This window comes from Cydia strobilella, chromosome 18 (assembly GCF_947568885.1).
Source record: "Cydia strobilella chromosome 18, ilCydStro3.1, whole genome shotgun sequence".
Taxonomy (NCBI): domain Eukaryota; kingdom Metazoa; phylum Arthropoda; class Insecta; order Lepidoptera; family Tortricidae; genus Cydia; species Cydia strobilella.
Window position 1 is genome coordinate 11,999,802 of NC_086058.1, and position 25,417 is coordinate 12,025,218.

General features: G+C 38.1%; 1 protein-coding gene across 1 annotated transcript in view; it reads right to left on the reverse strand.

The window, feature by feature from the left end:
- Positions 1-23,258, reverse strand: part of LOC134749737 (ras-related protein Rab-23) — a 42,018-nt gene extending 18,760 nt beyond the window's left edge. The window contains exon 1 of the mRNA XM_063684762.1: positions 22,921-23,258. The gene's annotated coding sequence lies outside the window, so the exon portion shown is untranslated. The remainder of the gene's footprint in view (positions 1-22,920) is intronic.
- Positions 23,259-25,417: the final 2,159 nt, after the last annotated feature.

The window sequence follows — 25,417 nt, forward strand, 5'->3', positions numbered from 1 at the left end:
TTTTCAAAAAAATGATCTGATAAACCTAGAGATAAGAAGTCGTGCTAATAGAAACCAGTACTTGTTATTTCAATTAGGTAACAAAAGGTGTACAATTTCACAGAAGAAATCTATCAACTTTACATTTTTGCGACTAAAATCGTAACCGGGCTCTTAAGGCCTAAAAATTTGAATGACGTTTGTCGATTAACGATTGTCATTTTTATTATCTTGGGACGTAGCAGTTTCAGTCTCAGAGCTACGAATGTTGATTTCATTGCTCTAACTAATCTCTTAAGTTTGCGCTACTAAAAACGCCACGATTGGACGTCCAAAAACTTGGTTTGCCGCAACCCCTGCTTTAGACTACAGCTAGTCCTCGGAAATATGGCTGCAATAAAACTAAATGGTACCTACATACACACACACAAGCTAGTTCTAGATCTTGATCATTCCATAACTCTATACGCACTGCCCTACATATGTCAAGTTGCTTCAGACTGCCATTAGAATTTCCTGTTCTTCTTTTTATAGGAATAAAATTTATATAATTTGCTAATATGTGACTTAATAAGGAGTAGGATAAGGAGCGGGAGTGTGCGAATAAAAATGTATAAATGTGTAGCTTTATCGCGTATATATCTTTACTTTTAAATAGTTGTATTGTATAACTAGCCTTATGAACCGATTTTGCATGCCTTAAAGTTTATAGTTTATGATGGTTCATTATTTTTGTATGTGGGTATTTTTGCACTTTGTAGTTTTTCCTCAGTCACCCGTTGACCACGAACCCTGTAAAGGGCCTTTACAGGGTTCGAAACGTCGGGATGTATTATAAATTCAATATACGCGATATAATTCGTTTTCATAGTTTTTTTTTTCATGAGTAACTATATCGCGGTAACCGTAGACAATATAATGTTGTTGGGTTTTTCCAAAACATTGCACAGTTATAAGTACCTATATCACTAACAAATTATTTGAAAAATTACATCTGCCTATTACTTTGGATTACATAATTGCGTTTTATAACGTAGGAAATGTATATTTTATACCAGCTAAAACCAGTTTGAGAGAGTGCCATTAATCAGCCCGGCTCTTCCTGAGTTTATTCTTACCAATCTTGCCAAACACATAGCCTCAGTCAACCAGTCTAATGGCCACTTGCACCATTCACTAACCCAGGGTTAACCGGTTACCAGTACAATTTGGATGGTGCAAGTGGCATTAAGATTGTAAATGTGACGTTTTCAACCAAAAGGTACCACATTGTTGCTTGTCGATAAGGTTGATTACGAATTGAAGCTATATGGAAATAGCACAAATAAGGATAGTGATTACAGAACTCGTAGTGTAAATTTCATCCGATAGCGTGACGAGCGTTTGCGTTATGTCTTTTTTGTATGGGATTTTGAACAGCGCGCCAAGCGGGACGTTTTGGAAACTCAAAATCCCATAAAAAATAAAGACGTCACGTCACACTATCTCAAGCTCGCGATAGTCGCGATCCTAAAGTTCACTGAGAACCCGCTTTGCCTGCGATCGCCCAACAACAAAAATTCCTAGCCTAGGTAAATATAAATAGCTTCCGCTTCCGCAAGCAATATCAAATCAAAATTAGTTTTTTAAACATCGAATACCGCATCTGATTCATGCTATAACTCAGGCGCCGCGAATCGGCCTGGATTAGATTATGTGATATAATCTTGCAATTATAAATTCTAATTGAAACTATTGATGGATGAAAGCAATCTGTAATCAACTACACATTAAAGCACGATTTCAAAACGGGTCATTGATCACTGTACAGTAATTTACATACAAAGTGACCCGTTTAAATAAAGTAACCGTGAAAGAGGGGTTATAGGAAATGAAGCTTGTAAGATTGCACAGGGTCTGTAAATTAGAAACGTCCGTTGTACGCGCGTGGATATGGCTAGTTTCAGCTCGTAGCCTCTTGGAGCGGGTTCAGCAGCAATAATGTAGACGACGCCTTTCGTTTTAAATATTTTAATTACAAACTAGTACAATTTGTACAGAAATCAGAGGAAAAGTAACTATATATAAAAAGGCACGTATGCGTGCATCTGGTAATGCGGTGAATAGCGAATGCCTTGAGTGGGTGGGGTTCGGCTCCTCCGTAGCAACGTCCTGGACCAATCACAGGGGCTGTAGATGTCGTGATATCGGCGCTGATTGGCTGCCGATGATGCGATCTCGTACGGTAGGCTGCGTAAGTTGCATTGGGTACGGTCTCCCACATAAGTTGCATTAACATCCGTTAAGATCTGAAATATAATTTCACGTGTAACTGCGAGGAATCCGTCATTCGTAAATTACATCCCATAAATAACTAAACGTAGATACCTTACCATTTATTTTATAACACTATTACAACTCATGTGAGAAATTCTTGCTTAAAAGCGATAAACCTTTACTGTGTAAGTGCATTTCTTAATTAAACCAGCGATATCAAATATCTTTCGCAATGAATACGAGTATTATGCTACCGATGTCTCATGGGACGTGAGCTTAATTGGACACGAATGTAGTGTAGAATAACGATACAGAATAATACATTTTAGACGGTTTAGAGCCAAGCAGCTGGGAATCGAAGGAAATAATTTAAAAATCTTAATACTGCACGGTTACTTTAAACTAAAAAAGTAAAAATAACTAGATGTAAACCTAAGGCCACATGACATCATAGCGGTGTCTGCCGTAAGTCGTAACGTACGTCTTGAATTTGTGCAAGTAAGATGGAGCGTGTTAATAAGCACATTTTAAAAGACCTTAGGCGGTTGAAGAGCTTTCGTTACACTAGTTTGTGTAACGACCACCCTCAGAGCGTTTTCATATTGTCCGATCCGATATCGGATGTAGGATCCGACATCCACAATGTCGGGCCGCGGGGTGTACTGGACTGGAGCGCGCCGTCCCTACGCGGTCCCTACACTCCCTACATATACGCACACAAACAAAAATTATCGGTCCGACAGCTGACGGGGGTCTGAAATTATCGGAAGTGGCTATCCGATATCGGATGTCGGGTGGCCCCAATGGATGATAATACTATTACTTATTCTGTGCCTAATATGGAAAAGACAGATGTCAGAGAGCGCCCTGTGACATGAAATCCGCCTTTTTTTGGGTTATCATTCTTTTTTGCCATGCAGATTTTTTAAATGAATAAATAAATATCCAGAAAAACATATGTTATGCATTTTACTTCTATCCCATATCGGATCGGAAAATGTGAAAACGCTCTACTCGTGCAGCAACAAACAACCTTCTTGTTACGGAAGCGTTAACATATTTTATTTAGGTACCCAAAGCAGCATGTCTGACCTAGGCCTCATTTGTAAGCTGGGCTATCGCGCCATCAGGCGTCAAAACGTCCATTGTCCCCATATTAGCATAACCGGTGTTCGTGGGAGGCTATTAGCCGAAGCTTGTTTGCTATGCGATTGATTAAACGGAGAATTTACTTGTTTGCAGTACTCGAGGTTACGTATTCAGCAATGTTTACTTCGATATAATAATGCTGTATCGTGGTCCGTGGGCGAGCTATTGCTTCACCAGGGGACACTCCTTAAGAGTACATGGTTATAGACATTATTCACCAGAAACTTCTATTTGAACGAAGTTTCCTAAAGCCTTTAAGCCCAGGTTGAAGAGTAGTGCCATTCAATCAGCCAAATGTGATGAACATATTCGACAGCATCAGATATCACTATATATCTATATATATCGTTTGGATAAAGTTTTGTAGTCCTTATAGTGTTGATATATACACGTAATATTGTTCTACTGGTCTTATTGTTCTCGAGTCATTTCCCTTTAATCGATGAAGAAACTTCATTCAATCGACTGCGGGCTTCTTATCAGCGATATATGATACCTCGGATACCTACCCGTTATTAACCAGGCTGAAAGTAGATATCCGATCCGATACCCGTTACTGGCCACGTTGAATGTGACCAATGTCGTTCAAATGAAGTTCAAACTAAGGAATGCGCTGCAGACAATTGACAGTCGCCGCCCGATAACACATAATTTTCGTAATTAGAAATACGAGAAGATCCCATTATCCGCATACAGTATGGGTGGTACCACGAATCAAATAAACGTACCTACTTTACAGAACGAAGTGCAAAATGTGCCGGTTCTCATTAAATACTTTCAGTATAGGTGGTTTCACATTCTTCTCTTATTGGAACCGAAGCTCCTTAGCAGCGATATCCGATCCGATGCCCGTTATTGGGTTGATTGTGAGCAGTGTCATTAAACCCCAGGAATGTGCTGCACACAATTGACAGCCGACGCTCGATAACACGTAATTTTCGTAATGAGACATAGGTACGAGAATATTCCATTGAACTGAAATACGTGTCATATTATACGAAAGAAAAATGATTCTATAATACAGTGCGGATAAATTGAGCTTCATCTTCAGAACCACGTGTCAAATGTATTGTACCCATTCTTCCAAACAGTTTATAGTGCCTGATATTATAGTGTTTATTAGTCTCTGAATTCTCTGATGTGCTGCTGGAAAGTTTCTTCCGGCTCGGTGGCACATCAGCTTCTCATATTTTTGTATGGACGTAGGAAAGCGTTCCCAAAAAAAATTTTGAAATTTTACATAAAAATCTGAGAATAGTTCCAAGTTTCCAACTTCTAGGAAATTTTCGGCAACTTGCACATCTGTAGATAGAGTTCATTTAAGTTAACTCGGCACTGTGTTTGATTGCACACAGAGTGTGGAAGTGTTATTTTATAATAAACGTCATAATTACATTAAAAATTGTGACGTTTTCAACCAAAAGGTACCACATTGTCGCTTGTCTACCCCGCGGTTAACCGGTTAAACCTGGAGTTATCATGGTTACCTGTACAATTTGACACTGGGTTAACGATTTAACCGGTTAACCCCGGGTTAGAGGGATGGTGCAAGTAGCGCTAATAAAATTAATGGCAACGAGCTGTTAACGGTCAATGTGAGCAGTGTCGTTCAACCTCAGGAATGTGCTGCAGACAATCGGCAGCCGACCCGACTGCGCCGACGCCCGATTACAGGTAATTTTCGTAATGAGCAATATATACGAGAATATTCCATTCCGTATGGGCGTATTACGAATCGGTTAGATTAAACTAAGTCATCGAGATCAATTACATGTGCTAGATAGATAATAGATGGCGTGCTTCAGGTACAGTTGAATGTAATTTTTAAGTCCAGTGAATATGAACTATATGAAGATAAATTATTTGGTTGTTTATGTGATACGTAGGATTTGCGTAATTTTTCTCGTCCTGAAGAGTAGAAACGACCCTGTCTATTGGGATATTAATAAAAATAACAAAAAAAGAACCGATTTCACTAATCAGCTTAAAATGCCACCATTTTATGGTCTTCATCGGCATTTCACCAAACGGTACTTTCTACAGCAGGGGTCACCAATTAGTTTCTTCAGGGGTCCGGTTCTTAAAATAAAATGACCATGGCGGTCCGTTTTTCCTTGAGTTTATTAAATAAGGAACAAAATAAAATAGGTTGGCGGTCCGGATGCGGACCGCGGTCCGCCATTTGGTGACCCCTGTTCTACAGGTTTAAAAAAAAAACTTGTGAATTTATTCGGTATTTAATAATTGAGTAGGTATTTAGTTCAAGTTCAAAGCTATCAAATATATCAAGAATAATATGTGTTAAGTTTTCTCACAGCCACAGCCGACTGTAGCGAAAAAGATAATGTTACCAATTTCCCTCAGAAGCGGTTTCATAACTCCCTACTTGTTTTATATCCAATTATTCTATCAGTTATTACTCTCCTCGTACTGTCGGTGATTCATAACACTAAACCGATGATTATCTCTCTAGAGCCCGTAAAAGTATAAAGTAGAGCTGTAGGCACACTATTAAAGTAGAGATTAAACTCATTATTTTTGGTTCGCGCTTAGGCCAGAAATTATAAAGCACTCGGGTTTATAATCTTCATAAAGTTACTATGTCGTGTGAATAAAACAAGTGGCTAATACTTATCATTTATTTTGTATTGTACATATAATTCTTTGGTATGGAACTTAGATAGGCTGCGTCGCTGCACCTCGCCGCTTTTAATTAGTTTATATTTTTGTTTGTTTTTATTTTATTTTTATAACTAACAGATTCATAAGTTTTGCTGTGCCTTGTACTACTAACAATAATATGGATTTTTATTCGGAATAAAAATATTGAATTGAATTGATTGCCAAATATAATCGCAAAATGTAATGTAATGTAAGTATTTATGTTTTTACACGACCACGGCCACCAAAAGTATAAAAGGGTTATGATTTGATTTTGTAGTCTATAGGTATAATATGGAGACCAATTTTGAGCTGGTTTCGAATTTATCAATCGATGACCAAAAATGTGAAGATGAGGAGGAGGAGGACGTGAGGATGAGGTAGTTATGTCTATTGGTAGAACGTCTAAAGGTTTTAAACTGAAATAGATATCATGCATGCACTAAAAAAGTGACCAAGTCCACCGGTGGCCGAGGCGAGAATCGAACCCGTCTCAGCTACTTGGTCACTTTTTCTTTAGTGCATGATATCTATTTATATATATATATAGTTGTGTTATTCCTTAAAAAAACACAAATCAAAATATTTCATAAAATAATTTGATTTGTTCCCTAGTTGTCTAAATATGTCTCGACAAGTGCGAAGAAAAATTGCTACCTATACAATACATTTTACCTTTATAACTTTACTCTACATACCTCTATATATAGCATTAAGTACCCATCTAACGCTTTCTGCCAGCCAATATATTTAGCATCCTGCATTTCGTTTAATGGACTCGAACCTATTCAGAAACGTAAAATATGAAACCAATTTGATTTCATTACCAGTGCCTATTATCCGATAGCGCACTTCGTTACACATACCTATAGGTATAATGTGCTCAAATGCGACATAATGAAATTAAATTGATATCATAATTTAAATTTCTGAATACACCTCATAGTCCCGGCTCCGTCGTAAATATCAGTCGAGTCGGGCTCGCGATGGAAGGATGGAACCGTGGAACCCGTTTTATGAATGGCGCGTCCTTGCCGCAGCGAGTCGTTTTATTTACAAAGTCATTTTATACGCTGCTGTGAGCTTGTTTCTAGTATAACTTGATCACGAGATTTATATCTTACCTACATACTCCGAGCACTCAGCAACCCAAAAACTGAGCCACTTTTCTACAAAAACTACGGCACGGTTAACTTAGATTTTGCCTTGATTCGCCTCCAACGACTGCAGCAATATCTGGGGTGTTACTTGCTGGGGGACCTAGGTATGCTCTTTTCCCATTTCGATATTCCTTTATTCTCTCAAGATGGACAATAAGCTAACGGAGTCTGTGAGATTTTCTCTCCCCTGATATTAGATTCGGCCACTAGGTCTTACGGTTCTTTAGAGGACACTCCTGCCTTCGGATGTCGTTCTGGGCCCGAGTATCTTACGGAGATGAAATTTATAATAAGTAATAACTATTTGTGATCAGGGGTCCGTGTTAATGTTAATGTTAATGTTAACCGGTGCGCTTGTGGCGCTTTAGATAGGTTTTGTGAACATCACTGCGCCGGCGGTAGTAAACAACCTGCGCAAGCGGTCCACTTGTGTAATTTGCAAGGAATTTTGTTTACCCAAATATTTCTGTCACAAATCCTTCATTCGAGATAGAATTATTATTATTAGAGATAGATTAAGTTAATTTGAAATAATTAATAAGGCTGTATAATCAAGTAAATTTTACCCGTAAGTTTATCTGCATATAATTTTCGTGATAAAAACTATCCTGTCTTTAACCGATGGGATGGCCCATTACCAAACTTCATCATCATTTTCATCTTTTCAATTTCTTCGGTCCAGCGGTCTAAGTGCGAACAGATATCAGACAGACATACAGACAGAATCGATTTTATAATATATTAAAATACCGGCCAAGTGCGAGTCGGACTCGCGCACCGAGGGTTCTGTACTTTTTAGTATTTGTTGTTATAGCGGCAACAGAAATACATCTGTGACAATTTCAACTGTCTAGCTATCACGGTTCATGAGATACAGACAGACGGACAGCGGAGTCTTAGTAATAAGGTCCCGTTTTTACCCTTTGGGTACGGAAACCTAAAAAAGGTTTTTCATGCAACAACATTGTGAAACTTTTGTAACATTAGGCAGCAATTATTTCTACCTATTCCTACACCTTTTAATAAAATTCATATTCAACAACAGAATCAATCGCGGCTCATACGTGACACTATTTACATATGGCGGATGGCGGTTATTCTTTAACGTTACACAGCATGCCTTTGTTCCACTAACCATCGCATTTTTTAATACCCGTTTATTAATACCTATTCGTCACACACGACAGAGGCATGTCAAATACAAAATTGCACTTTTTAAACATGTCCAAAGTTCCAAACGGGTTAGTGTTTTATCTGTGTAACCTTTTTTTGGATTATCAAATTTTGTATTTCGCAAAATTAATGTTGAGCAACGCTTAAATCTGCCATGGAAAATTATCATAAAGTTAGTATAATGTCAGGTCAAACGTATGCAGATTTAGCAATGCAGCAAATGCAGGTCATGCGCCGCCACAATTTGATGCGCGATGGCAAAATGACCGCAGTCGTTGGTTTGAATGAAGAATGACCGTGGACTGATGTGATTGTGAATTCATCGGTCATAGTAATGCAGTCAATCTGAACGTATTGGTCTTAAACTCAGACCCGGGAAATAAAATTTCGGCCAGGAAAATAATGACTTCTTCCCTGTTCCGAGACACGCCCTTAACCTGTCCGATCCCACAACCCGAAAACTATTTCTGTCGTTGTCTCCTAAGGCCCAAATAGTGAGTGAGTTATTATTTACGCCACATATTTGGGCCCTTGGGATCGGACAGGTTAAATAAGTACCGTAGGTACATGTCATGTCACCTACTCCTTTCTTACTTTCTGACTGTTCAAATCTTGGCTAAATAATGTCTAGGTTTTTCCGCAAAATATTTGGTGAGTGAGTTATTATTTACGCCACATATTTGGGCCCTTGGGATCGCACAGGTTAAATAAGTACCGTAGGTACATGTCATGTCACCTACTCCTTTCTTACTTTCTGACTGTTCAAATCTTGGCTAAATAATATCTAGGTTTTTCCGCAAAATATTATCCATACTAATATTATAAATGCGAAAGTCTGTCTGTCTGTCTGTGTGTTCCCTCTTCACGCTTAAACCGCTGAATCGATTTAGATGAAATTTGGCATAGAGATAGGTTGAGTCCCTGAGAAGGAGATAGGATAGTTTTTATCCCGAAAATCATCCCTTAAGAAAGTAAAAAGCGGGGTGGAATTGAGATAATTAATGAAGTGTCTGCTAATTTGTGTGCATAATATGCTCAAATTGAATAATTGCTATAAGATTTTCTCCAGGCGCTATTCTTACTCTAGCTGGGGTTACTAAGTCCACGCAGACGAAGTCGCGGGCAAAAGCTAGTATTCCAATATTAGTAAAAAAAGAAGAGCGACTATTTAAAATGTCAGGAGCACACGAACAAATTAAAAAGTTCTCAGTATCATCTTATTACCTTTTATAGTTAGTTATCATTATCAGTATCACCTACTTATGTAGGTACTAAAGAGGACTAAATTGTTATCTTTATCTGGGCCAAAAAATTTCGTAAACTCGCTTTTCATTTAGTCTATGAACCAATTTTATCGAATCATTTCTGAGCGCCCTTCGCTAGCTGTATCTATAAGTAAATGGATGAAATTAGGTTAAGTATAAGATGGACAAGGGATGCGTTTATAGGCTGGCCGAATGCCGCAGGCGTCTCCACAATCGATGCTTGCTGCGGCACTTACCATACAGTTACTGGCACAGTTACTCTGGACAAATAATTTCCAACTATCACCAATGAAATAAGCAGAATACTGCATCTGCACATGTTATGATAACAAATTTTCCTTGGTTAAAAAAGTTTTGGAAGTAAGATTAAAGTAATAAAATAGTGTTTTTTTTTTGGGTTTTTTACATACATACTCGTTTGCTCGTACCTAAACATTCATATCATCATCAGCCAGTTAGTCATCAGTTGATATTTATTAATTACTTATAATATAATAAATATGAATCGAGAGTAGCATAAAAACGTACACACTAGAGTATTTAATTTATTGTACCATTTTTATTATGCTATGTAAAATGGTTAAGTAAGTCCTTGGTCCTTAAGTAAGTAAGTTAATTAACTAGCAATATACGTGTTCCTCTAAATACTGGAATCGCGGCGCGGTAGGCTCGGTAGTGACGATGACGACAGGTGCGGCGTGCTGCGGCGGCAGCTGCCGCGTCGTCGCGCGGTGGTTTTATGTTTCCTATTTTATTTTGTATGCACTTGTAAGCTTCCTCTGCCCTTTACCAATTCCGCGGAGCAACGGTATAATTCAAGTTAGCTAAATATTTATTGGAATTACTTTCCACGTTTTGTTTCAACGTGCTCAGTTTCACTTAATACGCAAATCACAGCAGGCAAATTCTCCAAATGACTCCGTATGGCCGGAATTGATGTGCAATCAAATTTACCCAGTTAAATACATTATAGAAACTAAACGACTTGCCTAAATAAACAAAATAAAATAAGTCATAATTCTTAGTTTTGTAACTGCATAATTCATAATTTTAATATAATATATGCCGATCGAATTAAAGTTTAACGATGTCGTTAAGTACCAACTATAAATAAACCTCATAAATACATATTATCGTATTCATATTTACAATTTAGATGTGTAGCATAACCTGAGCATAACACAAACCAATAATGATCTTGATTTATGATGTCAATAATGACATAAATAAGTAGTTACATCTTTTTTAACCTAATTCTGTCAAAATATGAAGTAACATCTAAGTATTCAGTAGAAAGTTACGTAAGTTTTTAAGTCCAACTGAAACGCCAAAAAATAAAATGTTATCGAGGTTTGAATGTCAGTTCTGCTCCTTCTTACTAGCTTTGTTCGTTGTTGTAACCTTAAAACTAATTTTAAATACTTCATACACGTAGCACATCTCGCTTATTATACATATTTCGACCTCATTATTGTCTCAGGATGTTCTAGATTTGGCGGTGCGTGTGCGTGTGTACCAAATACCAATTATTGTAAACTTGACACACGGCCGGCGCTCCACTTTTTAGGGTTCCCCAAAGGGTAAAAACGGGACCCTATTACTAAGACTCCGCTGTCCGTCTGTCTGTGTGTCACCAGGCTTTATCTCATGAACCGTGATAGGTAGACAGTTGAAATTTTCACAGATGATGTACTTTTCAGAATAAGAATAATTCATTTATTCATGGCAAACTACATTTCAAACCTATAAAAGTATTACAAAGAAAAAGTATATTTAAAACAAAAAGTATATAGTTTACCACCACAAATGGTCCCGCCTCAGCATAATGCTAACCCTAAAGTCAGCGCTGGTCTTCCGGCGCCTAATTTCTGTTGCCGCTATAACAACAAATACTTAAACAGAATAAAATAAATATTTAGGCGGGGCTCAACAAACGTGTTTTTTTTGCCATTTTTGCGTAATGGTACGGAACCCTTTGTGCGCGAGTCCGACTCGCACTTGGCCGGTTTTTCTAACCCGCCCCATTAAATAATTGACGTATAGCTTCCGTAAATCCGTACACTTTCCGTGTCACTGGATTATTTCCTCTTTACATAATCGGCCATTTTGAATGTCGTTACGTTTAACGTTAATAAATTCGTTGGTTGATTGTAGGATTTGTGGGAGTTTTTGAATTGCTTAAATTTATAATGTTCCGTAAAATATCTCGTATTTAAGTTGCTCGGATTTCACGGTAGTTAAGGAAACTGGCGGGAGTCAGGTTCTGTGGATGATTGAACACCGTGCTAAGTAAGACGGCGTAAAATAAAATCCTAGTCAAACGATTTGTGCATTCTTTTGGTTTATATTTTATTTTTAATACTACTACTGGTAGCATTGTACCTATATGCTATGACAACATCGAACTGAATCAATTAGAAAAAAATGTTAATGAATTGGACAACAATGATATTAGTTATAAGTACGTATTTCTGGGAATTATATGTATATATATTAGCATCGACGGTCAATAAAATGAATTTTTGGGGGAAGAAATGATCGGACACTTAATGCTACATGAAGCTTTTATAAAATAGCTCCTCTACACGATGGGCCATCATACTGGCCCACTAAGATGGGCTGTGTAATAGGGTAGGGTGTCGGATGGCTTATGGCGCGGCGGGATGGCGATGGGATGTCTACGATGTTGGTTTTTCGTCCGCACATCAAAAGTAGTGGGCCAGCGATGGTACGTGCGCATCTACACGTGGCCCATTCCATACAACCATCGCATGGCATCTCGCTGGTCCAGCGTTGGGCCATCGTGTAGAGGAGCCATAACCATCGCATGGCCATCTCGCTGGTCCAGCGCTGGGCCATCGTGTAGAGGAGCCAATGGAGCCATAACCATCGCATGGCCATCTCGCTGGTCCAGAGCTGGGCCATCGTGTAGAGGAGCCTTTAAAGGTATACAAAAGGCCAGTCCAAGCAACATCTAACTCCTAAAATGATCTGCGTTGTCGCGCGCGACTTCATTCATACTTGAAGTCGCGCGTTAAATAATAGGGAGGGGAGCGCGTCAACTCAAGTCATTTTAATAGGAGGGTCAGAGAACTAAGACTTTAAACATGAAGGCAGGAGAAGGAGACATGATGGAGTCATGCCCTATACGCAAATCTAAGAGGCCGCTGAGACAAGAAATGTTTGGATAAAATTTCATGATATTGCATGTAATAAAAACTAATTAATGAGACAAAGGTAGAAAAAAATGGTGCACGTAGATTTGTAGCATGTCGATGTCTAGTCAAGCGCGGCGTGAAGATTATTATATATAGTAGTTTATGTGACTGCTACATAATGAAAGGCATTAAAACTCGAGTGTGGGTTTATGAAACGAACGTAGTGAGTTTCATAATAGAATCACACGAGTGTTTTAATGCCTACTTATGTACAGTTACATACACTGCTTTATCTATACACATATTATTATTATTTTTTATTATATTTACTAACTTCATATTACAGCCGACATTGGGGCATAGTTGCTCTCTGGCGGAATTCGCGGATATGAGGTGGCATCTCCGAAATATCTTTATCGCACATTTTACACGAAACTTCACTAGAGTTACTTTAAAAACAACAAAACAAATTATTTTTTACTTACAAACTAATTAAAAGATAAACTGCACGTCAAATGGCGGCAAAGAAAACTTTTTTCACGCATGTCACGCATCCGTAGTTTTTTTTAATTCAGAGACAAACTAGAGTGGTGGGGGTCGATTGCCATATCGTTCGATACCAACTAACAAGCGAGATTTGTCAAATTGACATTTCATTTCGAATAAAGCGTCATCTCGACTGATATTAGAATAGAGGTCAAATCAAATTTCTTTGTTTTTCAGAGATGTTCGAAATTTGAATAAAATAATGTTATCGAAATCGATGTTATTATTTAGCAATAATATTTTCACAGATAAAAAATTTGCTGTAACAAAACAGTTTATCTTAATGTTGGCCATTATTTACGGATTTTGAAGGCATCATAGAGGGTTTATGATATGTGTGTAGATAAAATTTGTTAATAATATAATTTGCTGAGATTCAAGCAGAATTTCAAATGGTAACCGGATATTCAAATTCTTTACCTATTCAGACAGAATAATTAATTTAAACGTGTCATATTTATAATGAATGACAACAGAGATATGATAAATATTATGTGTCCAAACGAATGTCATAAATGTGAAAGCAAGTTTGTTTTTAGTTTGATTTGCCTCATTTTCACTTTTAAACTTGGATTCAATGCTGTTTAAAATGTGGAATGTTTACACCGATTTGTTACAGTTTCCATTATGTGGCGTTTGTGACGAAATTAAACCGAAATGTCGACTTTCAGTTGTCAATAAGAATTTTAACAATGCCCTAATTAAATAAGAATTTAATTAAACATCAACAGAGATGTAGTTGTCGGTTTGCCTGAAACGCGCAGATAATATAGGTATAGGTATGTACCTATCGTCCGAGACCGGAAAACATCTGGGGGCACGTTAGTGCCCGCGCCAAGTCGAGCAAAATACCGTATACCATCCTTTTCTCTCGAAACCATTTTCGACGTCCTGTAATTCTGTGCTGGCTAAAGCTAGAATCCTGAATTTTCAGTGACATATGGCTTAGATATATTCCCAAGAAGTAGTGTTCGTAGACTTAGCTAAGGCATACGACAGCATAGACAGGGACTCTTTATACACTATACTGAGGAACTTCAACATCCCTAACAAATTAGTCACCATGGTTGAGGCTGTAACGAGGGTCTGTAATACGAGTATGAAAGTACGGGTGCAGGGCGATCTGACGGATGCTTTTTCAGTGGACACAGGGTTAAAACAGGGCGATGCTCTATCGCCAATGCTTTTTAATTTAGTACTGGAGCACGTCCTCAGAAAAGGTCTAGATTTGGAAGTCGGGCTAGAGCTAAATGGAAAGCATATTATGGTAGTGGGGTATGCAGATGACCTGGCTTTATTTGGTAGTAGTCTAGTAGTAGAGCAGGGGTCCAGGTGGCGACTAAGACCCTTGAGACTGAAGCTTTGAAAGTAGGCCTACGTATAAACCACGGTAACACTGAGTATCCCCAGCATTGGACGTTATAAAACCGGTCGAGGCAAACCTGCAGATCTACATGTCGGAGATACCGTGTTTAAAGGGGTGGCCAGATTTAAATACCTAGGCTGTACGATCAACGACAACAATACCCGTGACGAGGAATTCGCATTCAGAATGCCTTGCGGTGCGGTGTAGCTCTGCAAATAGTTCAATTAGAATTATTTTTAATAGTTAACGATGATCCCTAAATCCCTATGTCATTAAATTATGCAGCTGTACGATGGCCAAGTCATTATACGTATTAAAAATTAAAGATTTAATATTGATGCGGTTTTAACACCCCCGGCACTGACTAAAATAACCGACTTGGTTTCACATTACATTTCAAAACTTTTATGTAGTAGAAGAATTGCGTTGCGAGAATTGCATCTTTTTACATGTAATGTTTTTGATGGGATATTAATTTTAGAGATTCAAAGGACGTCCGATAATATTAATAACTTTTTAATCCAACACTAATGCAGTGCATAATGTACGCATAGCCAAGTTAGTTTCCGACTTAGCAACAGCCTTGTACCGCAAGGATTAAGACTCAATTTTAAGTAAACAAGTTAGTATCTAAGATCTAATTCACAGAGGTTGTGATCTGTGATAAATGACTGCAACGGAGATGGTCTAATTGTAGAGGCTCCGATATAATTAATGATCTAGAAAGCAAAAATATAAAGCTTTTAATGTTTGCGGATTGAATTATTTAAAAATATATAGGAATTTAGATTTTATAACTTTCGCGTGTTGTAAGAGTAAAACATAGTTTTGGCTGATAGAGCTACTCGAATTACTTATCGTACTTCGTGGTTACTTTAAGGTTTGTTAAACAATATATACACAATATATTTATTATGGTATAAGCACGTTTAAGTTTTAACACAATAACATAAAACTAAAACTAACTAAGAATAACAAATTATTAATAATAAAATTAAAACCTAATCTAAATTAAAAGACATCTAAATAAGGCTCCCGAGGCATCGTGTCAAAGATGATGGCAGCATTCCTTCGCTGAATGCGAGAGAAAGCCGCCAGCTCTCTGGTCACCGGTAGCGTCGACGAGCTTTTTGCTTAGTTCTTTAAAAAGAACTTGTGCAAAATGAAATAAAACTTAAAGTAATTTTATTATGGAAGTTATTTTAAGTTGTTTGTACATGTAGTTATCTGAATAAGTCCGAAGTCGTAAAATTTTAAGACGTTTAAGCCAACTGGCGCGCGCGTTTATGTCTTTTGCACGCAACTTATTCGGTAGTAAATTTTTAGGGTTCCGTACCCAAAGGGTAAAAACGGGACCCTATTACTAAGACTCCGCTGTCTGTCTGTCTGTCACCAGGCTGTATCTCATGAACCGTGATAGCTAGACAGTTGAAATTTTTACAGATGATGTTACTGTTGCCGCTATAACAACAAATACTAAAAAGTAAACCGTGAACCCTCGGTGGGCGAGTTCGACTCGCACTTGTCCGGTTTTTGAAATTCGAACATCGAAAATTTCCACAAATTTTATTATCAGTAATAACACTAATAACTGTAGTCCAATCCAGCGTAAATATACGGGTACCGAAATGTAAGCAACGATTTGATTCCTTTCGGGACCTCGTATCTAACTTAAGTGGCGTCATTACAAAATTGACTTTGTTTCTCGCGAATAAAGTTGATTTTTCAGGGAGAAGTAAAAGTGGCATGTGTACATATAGAAGAGTAAGCAGTGGTGTGAAGTGCAAGGAGATGGGCCGGCGACGGTGCGTGAACCGTGACGGCTTGGACAACGACCCGACTTCGCCCAAATTTGTTCTAGGACTATGTTCTGATTTGATTATAATTTGATATGATTATGGTAGTGAGGAACAGCAAATATAACGCCGGAATATCGATAACATACAATGGTATGTTAAATGTACCGCATTATTGATTAACAATGATGGAAATGGTAGATGTAATTAATCAAAATAAACATTCCAAACAATTCAGACACTGGTTACGAGGCTCCCCTCTGACAATTATGATACAAAATATTCCAAGTCAATAAATATTTAAAGACGCAAAACGATTGAATTACAAATTAGCTAACAGATGTCACGTTAAGAATTATAAACGGTATCAATATTTAAATCTATATGTATTTAGATATCAAGGTTTCCACAAACTCGATATATTGACCTGGTTCCGTGCCGTAAACGCGAAAGTAATTTTGGTAAAGCGAGTTTGTCAGTTACCTAAATTAGCGTGTGCTAAATCAAAGGCGTTCTATAATAGTATTATAATGAATGCAAATAAAAGATGCTGAAATGAAATGTCATAGACTAAGTATCATTACATTCATTACTCATTCATTACTTCATTACGTACCTACTAATTAATGCATTTTGAAGATGAAGCTCGGGACCAGTACTTACACATAGGTTTGATTTACTTACTTATAACCATTGAGGTAATATGTATAAACTAGAGGCGGCCTCTCGAAGAAAATGTTTCCGCACCTCAATGAAGTGCATGCACTTCATTGCTACTGGCTAGCTGCGCTTATTCTTTAGCTTAGCGTAGTGAGAAAACGCAAAAAATGGCGGACACCTCGCGGACACAATTTGTTCTCGACATCGACAGCTTGTCTATAAATATATGTCAGTGCTTATAACACAGGTTTTACCGAGTACAAAAGCCAGAATTACATAATCTTTTATTTAATAATTAAATAAATGTATTTACTTATTTATGTTTAAATATCTCTTACGAAGGTTCTGTCAGCAAAAGTCATAAAAAGTTGATTTGTAGCTACGTCAATTAATCATTTATTTACTTTCTTTATAGTAAAATCAATAAGTTTCCCTGACCTGACTCATATTATGAAGAATTTCTTCATGAGTGAGAAGATCTTCAATCACTCCACAAATGTCACTCGTTTCTTCAACAAAGTGCCAGTATTTATTTCACATCGTTTTGCAAACTCTGCCAATGTCGCGTTCAATGAGACTGTGGCCACATAAAAACGTACACACCAAGACCCATCCTTTTCCATTCGGAAAAAGCTAGCATTTAAATATAGCTCTTATTCTACATGTCATAAGATAGATTCGGTTTACATTTTCCAAGTAAACGATCGCAAGTAATTGGTTGTGAAGTGAGAAAGTATTGGGTGTGCGCTTGAGACGACAATGATTGCAATTTTATGCTAGAACTTGTTAATTAAGAGCAGAAAATAGGTTGTTGCCTACAGCGGGGGACAATTGTGTGTAATGTAGGTATATGTACAGGGTGGCTTTAAAAAACCCTCCCAACCTCCCATAGAAAATGGACCAGCCAAAATGTATGAAACAGCCAATTTTTTTTGCGATTTCGGGGTTGGCCCATAGTAAAAGTTGCTCAGTATAATCCCAAAACCTCCCTGGCAACGAGAATGCACTTATGTTTTAGCCACCGTGTATACAGTACGCAGCAGGTAACATTAGAATTTTGGTCTGGGTAAGTAAAAAAACCGGCCAAGTGCGAGTCGGACTCGCGCACGAAGGGTCTGTCCCAATTACGCAAAAAACGGCAAAAAAATAACGTTTGTTGTATGGGGGCCCCACTTAAATATTTATTTTATTCTGTTTTTAGTATTTGTTGTTATAGCGGCAACAGAAATACATCATCTGTGAAAATTTCAACTGTCTAGCTATCACTGTTCATGAGATACAGCATGGTGACAGACAGACGGACAGACAGACAGACGTACCGTACACCATTTCTACCCTTTGGGTACAGAACCCTAAAATGGTGTCATTTGAATAATACCGCAAAGGAATTGCGGTTATTTTGCAAAACAAGTAATATTGCATGTGCATGCAGAAATTTCAGAGTACGATAATTTAATTGAAAGAAGTTAGTGATTAATGCAAAATTATTCAAGAAAAAAAAATATTAGAAAAAAAAGAGACTACACAGGGGCTTGATTTGTGATGTTGAACCGTTGGAAAAAGTCTATTTTTATAAAATCATGAAAATTTTAACCAAGAATCATATATAGTCCTTGGTTTTAACCATATTTTTGCTGTATTGTTAACATTTAAACCGCTTGACAGAGCCAAGCTCACCACAAGCTCTCCGTTGGAAAGCTATGATTTGTTGCTAAATCCGCGCCAGCGCAGGCTAATAACGTTGTTCTTCGGAACGGGACCAAGACCACTCACAAATCTCACAATGCTTACCGGAACCGCTGCTTTAAAAAAACCAGTATAAGTCTGTTCTTGAAACACGCGTATTTGTTACTGATCTAGAGGTTAAGTTAAACTGGGGACGAACGCCAAACCAGCAATACTTATAAATGTTTGGAGAAGTTATCTGGGCTTTATCATTAGCGGTCGTACCGCGCAGGTAGATCCTTGGACATTATGCATTCCGACCGCTAAAGATCTTAGCGCAGTCAAAAGATACAAGTAGGTAGGTAGGCAAATCAATTAAATATTGCAAATCATCACATAGGGTTTTCTATCGACCCGTTAGATACCGTACCATTGAACGTAGAAAGAATTTAGTTTGGCAAAGTGTGCTCTCCCTGTACTGTAGGTATACTGTAGGCTGTAGGTAACCTGCTCACAAAATTTCAGGAGAATCGGTTGAGTTGCGACCTGTAGAGGAGAACATCCGGACATACGAAAGCATTTTTGCCCAAGCTAAAACGGAGGCCTTCGCTAACGCTCGGTCAACTAGCGATAGATACTAAGTTATCTAAGATACTTAATAACGAACGTGATATCCTGTTGATTTTAATTGAGTTGCGATCCTGAGCGTTCCGAGTTCCGAGCACTCTTGCATGCCTACTTCTTTGAAATAGCGTACTTTATCTCTTTGCTATGCTGGTGGCGTAAACACAGCCTCGCGTAATGACGCTTTTTGCATTCTAATCGCGTAAACACGGGCGCTGCGACGTCGTGTTTATCGCGGGATAAGCTCGTCGTTTAATAATAATAGTGCGAACAAGAAGGACAATATATTCCTCGTCATAATAGCGCGAACTGATTTGGTAGGTATAGTACGATATTTAAAGAAGTTGGTATCAGAAAATGTAATTATGATTGTATTAGTCATTAGTGCGTATTTTCTCGCTCTGTGGGAATTAACGAAGCTAAACTTACCTTAGTTACCTTGTAAGTGGCTTTAAGCGTGTTAATTGAGTTCTAGCTTTGGGAAAAACTTGTAAGCACTAATTTATTTTTGATTATTCTTCATAGTTAAGAATAAGAATCCTCGGCAAACTCGGTTTTCCGTATAAACGTAGTTACGCTCTCATTTAAAACGACTAGCTAGATTGCTCTGAAACTTAGTACTTACAATAGGATAAGGTATATCTAGGTCTGACATTAGTTTATGTAGCTTCAGATACCATAATAAAAAAAATACAGCGAATTTAAGTTTTTAATACAAATAAGACCATAAAAATGGCGTCGCAATGTAGGTAATTTTTATAATTGTGGGATGGGCGTCTTTTATTTTAACTTGTATATGTAATCCACACTGAAAAAGACGATGCATATCATACAAATTTGCAAGGATGCCATCGATGATGGAGTTATCCATGGGATTAATAAATGTCTCTTTATCGTCATAGGCTAGTCAAATAAGATCCAAAACAAGTGTTTTGAGGAATTAATTCCCAGCAAGCTGGAAAATGGAAATCATTATATTACCTTCATTTGGTCCTAAATGCGTAGATATAAATAGAGGTGTAGTTTGTACTTAGCTGACATAGAACGATGTGAATTTTATGGATACCTCTACGATGGAAGAGATTATTTATATGTTGAAAAGCGTTTACATTGTACATTGTTTTGTATTGTCTCACATTGCGTTAATGAAAGTTGTTATTAATTATACATAGCATTCACATTCTAATAATTTCACTCCAAAAACGCGCACGAAATCAAGAGCACTTTCGGTTCGATAAATGGATAACTTTATTTAGGTATGTATTTAAATTTTTATGCATTCGTGGATGCGTTACGTTACATTACTTCAAGTTCGCGCATAAAATAGCCCCAGTGAAAGTGTTTATTAACAAAAATTCGGAAGCCGGTATTGAACTGAATTGCATTTGAAGAGGCACTGACTTACCTGAAATAAGTAAACGAATTTATCTAGTAAATTCGTCCAATGCAATAAAAGTGTACCCATGTAATAAAGTAGGTAGGTACACATTTATACTGTAATGAACTCGAGTGTTATTAGGGTTCCGTACCCAAAGGGTAAAAACGGGACCCTATTACTAAACTCCACTCCCGTCTGTCTGTCACCAGGCTGTATCTCATGAACCTTGATAGCTAGACAGTTGAAATTTTCACAGATGATGTAGGTATTTCTGTTGCCACTTGCCACTATAACAACAAATACTCAAAAGTACGGAACCCTCGGTGGGCGAGTATGACTCGCACTTGTCCGACTTTATACCTACATATAAGTACAGTCGAGTTCACAAACATCTTTGCAAGCGAACTTTTCAAAAGTATATTTCCACGACCTTATTCTCAGTGTCTTAGAGGCGTCTAAATATATTTACAGTACATAAATATGGTGCTACTTTCCCGCACTAGTGAGGGAATAGGCACTTTCCGTGCTTAAATATGTCGAAAATTTAAAGGGCCATAATTATATATGTACTAAACATTGTACAATACACGTGCGAATAGGTAATTCGCTACACGATTTAAAATACTCCCTTCGGTCGTGTTTTAATTTATCACCACTCGTTTCGAATTTCCTACTTTCGGCACTTGTATCGTAAAAAACTAAATTTTGGAAAGTAAGATGTTTGTGAACTCGTCTGTACCTACTTATTATTTGACTTGTTACTACTACAATAATGTGTATTCAAAATTTAATTTTCATTACTTTTACATTAAATCATTTTACGGTTTAGACTCACTTGTTTTAGTCACTCGCGCGACATGTTTCGGAGAGCCTAGGTCTCCTTTCTCAAGCACTAATAGTGCGAGCAGCGTTCACGACGACCGTGTATTGCGTACTGCCGCTGCCGCGCGCCGCGTCGCTCGCTGCGCACTGAGAAAGGAGACCTAGGCTCTCCGAAACATGTCGCGCGAGTGACTAAAACAAGTGAGTCTAAACCGTAAAATGATTTAATGTTAGTATGTCTCACAACAGTTTAAATTCGATTACTTTTACATTGTTGTTTTTGTTTGTCATTCATTATTACTTAGTCATTTCCTCAAAGGTTGACTGGAAGAGACCCGTATAGGGATAAGTTCGCCTTTGTTGTATTTAATTATCTTTGTAACCGAGTTTCTCGTACTTGTTTTTCTATGTACCTATACAATAAATAATATACATACATAATACTTGGGCTAGATATTTAAGTGTCCTATGTCGCCTGTCCCTGGATTGCTCAGAGAGAGACATTCCCAGATAGGGTTGCCATATGGAAGAATTAAATGTCCTGATAAAAATCCTGACATCACCCTAAAAATCCTGACATTTCTTGCAACAGAGATTTGGCGTAGCTTGACGACACCCCGGTGGCGCGCTGCGCTCTGCGGTGGGTCATTCCTAAAAATCCTGACACTTGCTATTGCATGCTATTGCCAAGTCCGGCCGCAATCCGGACAAAGGGTCAAAAATCCTGACATGTCCGGACAAATCCTGACGTATGGTAACCCTATTCCCAGATGCTCCTATTCCGCGTTTCAAAACAGGAACTTCTGAGTTCTGATGGAATTAGATCAGCCGAAAACATAAGTAAGTAAGACGCCAATAATTATATAGATAGGTAGGTTTATGGGATTTATGGGTAATATTGAAACATAGTGGAAGTGGACCACAGCCTAAACGTCGTTAAGTTGTTCAAAAAATGGCCCAGCTATTATAATATAGGTAGGTGTAGGTCCCTACTGTCTACTGTAAATTCTTATTAGTCTTATTACGCACTTATCTATTATTGGTCAAGTAAAATTAAGTACTTTACCAAGGTCGAACCCCACCGTCTCATGCCTTCCTATAGGCATTATAGTTGTTTAGGTAAAACAACTATGGTACCTGTAGGTACCTATAGAAATCTCTCAAACATTTTTAATTAACAGTTCATTAACAATCATTCCGTTAACTATACGTCGCAAAAGCTCACATACTTCATTTAAATTGAACAAAGCTTGAGAACTTACTTTACGCTCCCGTCGAATCCGCACATACGTTATCCAACAATAATCTTGGTCGTCTATCAATAAACAACACAGTACAGTAGATTTCACTTCACTGAATAGCTTCAGGCACTCACTGAGTTTGAATTGTTGGAAAACCGCGAAAAACCGAATGCGTTGGCGACTGACGTGCGCTCGGAACGGCGGTTGCGTGGAGACTGGTGATGGGGCGCGCGGGCGCAGCCTCGGGTGGAAAGTTCATCGAACGAGAGCAGCGAGACCTCCGCCGTCACACGTGAAAAGCGAGAACCCTTTGAATGCTAGAGGTCTGAGGCGCGTGGAGATGGAACTCTGATAGAGGGGACACTAACTTTTTCTAGGCTGAATGAATTATAATCGAGAAATTATGTTTTGAGCAATGTACTTGCGCATGCTCTACCTATATTAGAGCCGGCTTTTCAAGTCAGTCGGTACTTCGGTAGCACTGAACGTTCGGTAGAATAATACAGAATTTAGAAAATGTTTATAGGTATTCAATGGAATGCAAAATAAGGTACATAATAATGATATCGTAATTGTAATTACTTGCGTACCTACATTCATCTACCTTAACCATTAAAAGCATGCTGGGTCATGAAACAGTCGGTATTCGGCCAGTAAGCATCCAGAATCCAAACAATTTGCGTACCGTACTAATGAGAATTAAAAGATTTCCTTTCGCCGGGACTGTAAGCACAGAATAACTAATAGTACTACCGCTGTAAGTACTAAACTTTCGTAATAAACTTAAACCAGTAGTTGGAGCCCTGCGACAGTAGGTATCTTGCCCGCGAGACCGTCTTTTTCTAAATGCATAAATACCTAGCTAGAAAAGGCGGGTCGCGGATAACTGATAAGTAACGGCGCTCCTGTGCTAAGCTGCAATGTTCTGCCACCAGAGTGCAGGACTAGCCTTTTTAGAAAACCATACTTAGAGTAACTTATACATACTGTACATGTACTGTACTATTACGGTACCTTTAACAGGTTTTTGGCAAGTTTTCAGAGATAATAAAATATGACATTGATGCATCAAGGCGGTTTGCTTACAGAGGATCTACCGGGAAACGCGAATCCGAAAATTCGCTATCTGCCTCTTTATCGCTCGTATATGCAAGAGTGACAGAGATGGTTAGATAAAGAAATTTTCTTGTTTCACGATAGACCCTCACCCTCAGATTGTGATAGTGGGGCCCCCTACGCAGTTTCGCGTAATATTTTCTATTAAAAACCCAATTTATATGGCTACAGTTTAGTATAGTCTGAACAATGTGGATTGGCAACTCGTGTGACTTACATCTACTTTTATTTATTTATTTTCTAACGTATCACACATAGATTAAAAACTGTAATAGATGTCATATATTAAAGAAAAAGTGACGAAGCCCTCCAGTGGTGAAGGCCGGATTCGAACCGGCGTCTTTAGCTATCTTTAGCTTTTATATATAGTAGTGTGACTACTTAAAAAAAACAAATCAAAATATTTAATAAAATAATTTGATTTGTTCCCAAACTTGTTCATAGATGGCAGCACCAGTCTCTCTCGCTACAACGTAAATCCGTAAGGAGTTCGTTTAGGAGGTGCAAGCGCGCACTGCTTGCCCTTAGAGCTGGTCAAAGACGCCTAGTCTTACTAAGATGACATATAGTCGAGAAATTCGGACGGGCACCGCCGTGGCGGGGTGGCCTAGGGGTTCATGGCGTTAGCCGCGATAGCTAAAGACGCCGGTTCGAATCCGGCCTTCACCACTGGAGGGCTTCGTCACTTTTTCTTTAATATATGACATCTATTACAGTTTTTAATTTATATATAGTAGTGTGACTACTTAAAAAAAAACAAATCAAAATATTTAATAAAATAATTTGATTTGTTCCCAAACTTGTTCGTATCACACATAGGTCAAAATCGTCTAATTGCATCTTCTTTTTTATTTTTGGTTTGCATAAAACCTCAGGAGGTACAACCTCTCGTAATCCGCGTAATAGATGCCTCCGATTTACCTAGAAATTTATATAAATTTACATATATGTATTAAATTTAGTCGTAACATACCAGATGGTGTGACTACTATTAGCCACACCATCAGCTCAGCTCTATAGTTGAAAAAATATTTCGTCCATCATGTTACTCCATTCTGGGAAGAGGCCTACATCCAAGATTGGATCACCAAAAGGCCACCATGATGATGATGATGGTCATGTTACTATCATGTAACCCTACATAGGTTCTGCTACATTGTCAATTAACAAGATTGATCATCTCCAAAGCCCATAGTAAATATTTTTCAAACTCAAACTTATTTTTGTTACTGTGTTTCCTCGCTTGTATAACATAACATAACACTATAATCTCTCTCAATGGGGGGAAGAGCGTCCTAAAAGTAGACCCCAGATGCGTTGGGACGACGACATTAAGACTGTGGGGAAACAGTGGCACCAAGTCGCACAGAACCGCGACGAATGGCGCAAAACGAAGGAGGCC